The sequence below is a fragment of the Corylus avellana genome, chromosome ca2 (assembly GCF_901000735.1).
Source record: "Corylus avellana chromosome ca2, CavTom2PMs-1.0".
Taxonomy (NCBI): Eukaryota; Viridiplantae; Streptophyta; class Magnoliopsida; order Fagales; family Betulaceae; genus Corylus; species Corylus avellana.
In genome coordinates, this window is record NC_081542.1 from 40,063,203 (window position 1) to 40,069,703 (window position 6,501).

General features: G+C 33.2%; 1 long non-coding RNA gene and 1 pseudogene across 2 annotated transcripts; one reads left to right on the forward strand and one right to left on the reverse strand.

Annotated features, from left to right (window-relative positions):
* LOC132169772 (glutamate receptor 2.5-like) overlaps positions 1–6,501 on the reverse strand; it is a 34,221-nt pseudogene that overhangs the window by 24,093 nt on the left and 3,627 nt on the right.
* Positions 299–2,861, forward strand: LOC132172591 (uncharacterized). Of its 2 annotated transcripts, XR_009439165.1 has the most exons (5): positions 299–456; positions 559–670; positions 1,253–1,418; positions 2,177–2,272; positions 2,527–2,861. It is a non-coding gene; the product is annotated as an uncharacterized LOC132172591 (long non-coding RNA). The 2 variants fall into 2 exon arrangements; XR_009439164.1 differs by having other exon boundaries at positions 299–670.

The following is a 6,501-nucleotide window of genomic DNA, read 5'->3' on the forward strand; positions in this document are numbered from 1 at the left end:
ATTTTTGTTATGGCTCAATGTTGTGTGGCAGAAGCTTGGTTGGTGTTTTGACATTTCATAGTAGTTTTTGGTATATTGGTAGTTATCAGTCAATTGAAACTCTAAAGAAGCATTTCTCTCCTTCATCCATCATGTTCTAGTTACATAATCCTCCGTTTTCTTTTTAGTCTCCTGCCCACAGTCCTGATTTTATTTACAAATTTTTGAATTTTCAATGTCCACTAAATACATATTATGGTGGATTTCACTCCATATGTTTTGATCCATTGTTCACAAGTAACAAAAACATCTACTTCTTTGTACCCTTACCCTTGTTTCATACGTATCTTTGTCACCACCAAAGCAAGTTCTCTGTAATTCATATGCCTTAAGACAGATTGCAACAGATCAGGCTTCTGCAAGATCTGATGGTGGATAGAATAGTTGATTTGATACTTATATGTGGAACTTCCAAAAGTAATTTACTAGTTAGATATTCTATCTATATCAATACTATCCATATTGATATTTTTTCTTTCTTTTCAGTTACTATTTTAATTTGTGATGATGCAATTTCAGTTGAGTTCCTTACTGTATGACGTTGGCTTGAACATTCAAGAAGCGCATGCTTTTTCCACTACAGATGGCTACTCTTTGTTTTTTTTTTGTTGTTGATGGCTGGGCACTTGAGGTATTTCTTTATTTGTTCTCATTTTCTTGATTGTAATATATTTTTTCATCAATTAATTACTAGTCCTAGGAAAGGCAGGTATTTGTTTTTTCGTCTCTGATTCCTTCAAAATCCCTTTTTTTTTTAAAAAATTCATGGATTCAATGATAAAAAATTTTGTGGGGATTTCGTCTTGTTTGGTGTATGAATTTGATTGTATCTGATTTCTGTTCCCGTAGATTTTGAATCCATGATCGTTAATTTCTAGGGCTTGGAATTTAAATTCGTCTCGCATTTAGGGGCTGTATATATGTATGTTAAATGGTTGTGTTTGTTGGCCGTGAAATTGTGAGAAAAGGACTCGAATTTGGGACCTGTTTCAAGTTGGAGTTTGAATAGCGTCCGCGATCTCTGTTCTTAAATTAATATGCGCCAACTTTCTGGATCTAAAACAATTTAAAAAAAAACTAGAAAATATAAAATTTGAAGTTGGGTTTTCTTTACCTTTGCATGCAGTTTTTTTTTTCTTCTAATTCCTTTCTTTCCAATTCATGTTTGAATCCCTGGGTTTGGTATTCTGATATATTCTGGATCTGATTGCAGGGTGTGTACAAGTGTAGGAGATGTTAGAGCAGTTACTAATATTTACCCGAGGGGGATTAATCCTCTAGACATGTAAAGAGCTTGGAAATGTTCTTAGGGGATCACCAATTGACACCTTGATCAGGTCTTGTCTTTTGCAAGAACGACAAGGAGGTGGAAATTTCTGGTAATAACTGCCTTTTCTTGTCTTGTCTTGAATATATGGCTTCTAGCATTTGTGGTCATTATGTTTTAGCATTAATTTTTGTCTAGGAATAAAATATATGTCGTTTATTGTTAAAACACACATTAACTATATGATTATGGTGATCAGAGAATACTATTATAGATGGGCTTTTGGATCCATTTCTTTGCTTTCTCGTTTTGATCCTTGTAGCAAGCATAAGAATCTATGGTTAGTGCTAGGCAATAGAATTCCTGGCATTACCAACCCAGCTTTCATAATATACCCTGTTGTTTGTGATTATGAAAATTTTGGTACTTGAAGAATTTGGCAAACATGTCTGGTCATCTCATGGTGCTGAAGGATTGAGTTAAATACTTGTTTAACAATGAGTGCAAGGTAATTTATATGCTCAATGTGTGCTATGATGACATGATGAAGCAATACAAAAGCATTGCAATTAATTAGTTTAAGGCCAACATGATTTACATTTCTTTAACTAGAAGAACACTCTGCAATCAGTGAGAAAATGGAAGTTAGTTCCATTTAATACTAGAATAGTTCATAACTTATTTCATTTTTTTGTGTGTTTTTGAAACCCTATTCTAGCGATAACAGAATTTTTCCTTCTTTTGGTACAAGTACTCTGTTTTATGTCTTTGTATGGAGTGAGATAATTTGCTGTATACATGAATAGGCCTATTGTCTATGTGGTGATCATTTGATTCTAATAAAACAAGTTTCCCTTTCTCACTTCTCAGGCTTTAGATTTCTGGCCAAACAGGAGCTCACAGGAAGATTTCAAAGGTTGTTGTAAACTGATTTTAGGAGATTGGTTTTCTTAATTTCTTGGAGAGGTAATACCCAATATGATTGTTGGAATTTTTGGATTTCGAGCAACAATTTATGCTGATTTGGACATAATGTTAAGGTTTTTTGGAGATCTTTATAAGCACAATTTTAGGGTTAAAATAGAGGACTTGAGGGTACTAAAAATCTATTGTGAGGTCTTGAGTGTCAAGCTTTGTGTTTCTGCCGGAATATGTATTATAATTTAGCTAGTGATTTTGTAATAACTTTGTGTATCTCAGACTTGTATTATTGTATGCAGGAGGGATATTTTTTAGGATGGCTAATAATGAAGAGACAGGTAGCCCAGGTTGGGGTGCTTCGTTTGAGGTTACCCTCCAGAAAAGCAGCTGCCTCTTAAATACAAAGATCTTTCATTTTGCATCCCTGGAGGCTTGGAGGTTGGGTGTATGCTTTTTGGGTCAATTTTTGGAATGATCAGTTTGTGTATTTGAAAGTTAGGAGCTATATTTCTTATTGCTCATGACTTCTAGTTGTTCAGCTGCTGTGGAATCATAACTTTAGTTATCTCGAGCGATTTGACTATAAATAGGCTTGATGTAATTCTCATAACTGTTATATAATAACATCTATTATAAGCAGGTTTTTTTTTTTTTTTTTTTTTAAATATCATTAGCGGCGACCTCAAGGTCGCCGCTAATGATTTTTTTTATTCTTACGATTATCAATAGCAGCGACCTAGAAGGTGGCCGCTATTGATAGTCAATAGCAGCCACCCAGATGGTCGCCGCTATTGACCATCATCAGCGGCGACACTCGGCCCATTTCAAGCTTTTTTTGCGGCAACAAAAAAAGTCATTAGCGGCGACTAAAAGTCGCCGCTATTGACCCATCAATAGCGGCGACCCGAAATGTTGCCGCTATTGATCATCAGTGGCGGATTAATACCAGCAACTGAATAGCGGCCAAGTGTCGCCGCTATTGATCAATAGCGGCGACGTTTTGCTCATTAGCGGCGACTTTGGGTCGCCGCTAATGAGCAAATTTCTTGTAGTGAAAGTGACACGTCAAGAAATTTCTTGACGTGTCAAAGTGACACGTCAAGATTTCTTGACGTGTCAAACTGACATGTCAAGATTTCTTGACGTGTCACTTTGACACGTCAATATTTCTTGACGTGTCAAAGTAACACGTCAATATTTCTTGACGTGTCAAAGTGACACGTCAATAATTCTTGACGTGTCAGTATTTGACACGTCAGTAAATAATCAATCAATTAATAATTAAATTTAAAATGACGTCAGATTAAATTTGGTTCAAATTTACTGACGTGTTAATTATAACACGTCAGGAAATACTGACATGTTGTTTTCAACACGTTAGTAAATGTTGACGTGTAACTTTTAACACGTCAGTAAATAATTTGTTGACGTGCTACTTTTCACACGTCAGCATTTACTGACGTGCCAAAAAAATTTTACTGTTTGCCACGTGAAGAAATTGCCTTTTTTTTGTAGTGTTCTCTTGCCGATACATTATAGCAATGTGAAATAAACTAATCCCCTGCTCTTCATCTACTAATTATCATAAGAGATCCGGATAAGAGCGAATAATTATAATTAGACATTCAACATTTTCTACTTTTGCAACTCCAACAAGTAAAGTCATATGATCATACATTTGTAGTTCTGGTGAGGAAGGTTCCCAGAGCTCTTCAACTAACTGATGAGCATATGTTCGCATCAAAGCTTTATCATAGATCTATGATCCATTTGTCACCTAAACATGTCGGAATCAAACCAATTTTATAGATCCATTTGTGACCTAAGATTATAAGAAGAAAAAAAAATCTATTTTAGAGACCGTTTGGTATAAAGAAATATTGATTCAACAGAAAGTTTTTATAAAAGAAGAAAGCAAAGTTCGCATTAAATGATGCATTTTTATCTCACAATACTGATGTAGTCATCTCAATCAATTCTTATATCAGTTTTTTTTTTTTTTTTTTGGCAATGAGTAGAAGGAGGGAGGAGATTTGGGAGACAACTTCAAAGTTGAGGAGAATAAAGAAAGTAAAAGGAATAAAAGAGTTGAGGGAATAATGAAGGAAAGGCACATGTTGAAAACAAGAATCTTTCTATTTATTAAATATTTAAATATTTTCAACAAAAAAAGTTTAAATATTATATTTCATATTTTTTAGGAAAAAACAATTTGGAGTTTACCCCCAAAAAATTATATATTCTTTTCAATTTTTTTAGGAAGTCACTACTACATAAAGTTTAGAAAACGTGTGCATGATTATTAGTGCCTCGCCAGACAGCAACACAAAGGAATCCAACACTCGATCTACAAGACAAGACGCCCAAACCTGCATTAAAAAAAAAAAAAATCTATTCGATTGTGGGGTCAACACATTCACACAAGCATATATATATAAGTCAACGTTTCTCAATAAGTAGAGGAATTACTGACTTTTCACATAGAGCCGACTTTTCCATTTTACAATAACAGCTACACCTAAGTTTATAGTATTCAAACACATTTCATAACTGATAAAGTAAAGAGTTAAATTTGAAAGAGAAATGTTAGGCGTTCTTCTAGTGTTCTCTTAACTGTGATGCAATTTTTAAAATCATCGTTAAATTTAAGATTATCATTATTGACTTTTAATCTATTGGTGATTTTAAAAGTCACATCAGAATTGGGAGGACACAAGAAGAACACTAGAAGAACACATAGCATTTCCCAATTTAAAAATCTTAAACCATATAATTATCTTAGATGTGCATTATGTGCATGTTCCAATCTCTACAAGGACGGAATCAGGAAGTGCAATGGGCAAGGGGCCGGGTTAAGGCATAAAATAATTTTTTTTTTTTATTGAAATGAAAAATATATTAAAAAAGAATTTTAATTTTTTTAATATTAAAATATATTAACCATAAACAATAACAATAACTAATTAATTGAAATATTAAAGAATAACTAATTTATTTTTTAAATATTAATATTTTTGAAGTAGGACATGTTGCAGCATGATGGCCCTAGGATATTTCCTAGGACTGGAGAGGAGCCGGATCCCCTCAATGAAGGTTTAACTTGGCTTTATAGCTGAACCCTAGCTTCCAATTATTTAATTTTTAATAATTATAAATGAATTATAAATAATTACAAGTATATTAACTATAAGCCATGAATATTCGTACAAATTTTAAAAAGAGCCTTACTTGCCTTGAGCTGTAAGGTTCTAAATTGTTAGAGAGTTATCAGTTATCAAGAATTCAAATTCAAGTGAAGATAATGATAGCATTAGTTGTGATAAACCATTTGTAATTTTGATATTATCTCATGTAACAGTTCTATATATATATACAAAGCCTTAACCATAAAAGGAATGTTACATATTCTAAATTTTCTTTCCAAAAGTTAGTTTTTAAATGATGTGTCACCATCTCATAAGATTTATTATTTTGGGAAGTGTGTCACCAACTCATGGGATAGTGACACATCATTTAAGAACAACTTTTGAGAATGAAGTCTTAGGATGTCTAGCATTTCCCTAACCACAATTAATGGTAAGGCATATAACCCAAATACTAGAGTTATAATCTTATCACATAAGTGAAGGCCCAAAGCTGGTATACCCTAAATGAAGGTCTAGCTTGGTCCGAGCTGTCACTCTATCAATGAAGGTTGGACGGCATGATAGTTAGGCCCAAGCTTTTAAGTTTAAATGCAAGTATATTAACTACAAAGTAGGAATAATCTTAACATTTGGTCAAAAAATACAGCAAAAGAGCACCTTTTTTTTTTTTTTTTTTTCGTTTGATTATGTTTTTTGAAAGAAATTGAATATATATAAATGCTAATTAACAATATAATTAGCAGCGGAAATTTAATATATATATATATATGTGTGTGTGTGTGTGTGTATATGTACCTCCAGCCATTGCTTTGCTCAAGCAGCTTGAAGAACGACTCCACAGCAATCAAACTAAAACTAAACAATTTTATTGAGAGGTTCTTCTGACTTATGCCTACCAGTGAGTGCCAATTGATGGAATACACAGGCCTTATTTATAGGTAGGTCAGGGGACCCTCAATTAGAGCTGTTACCTTAATTATTCCTCCCATCAAGGAATAAAAATCAAATCAATACAGCTAATTGATTCCACAAAAATAAAATCTTTAATGAAATCAAATACTTGTTCCACAAGAATTAAATCAGTGCTTTAATTCAGAATATTTGATTGAAATCAAATACTTGTTCCAC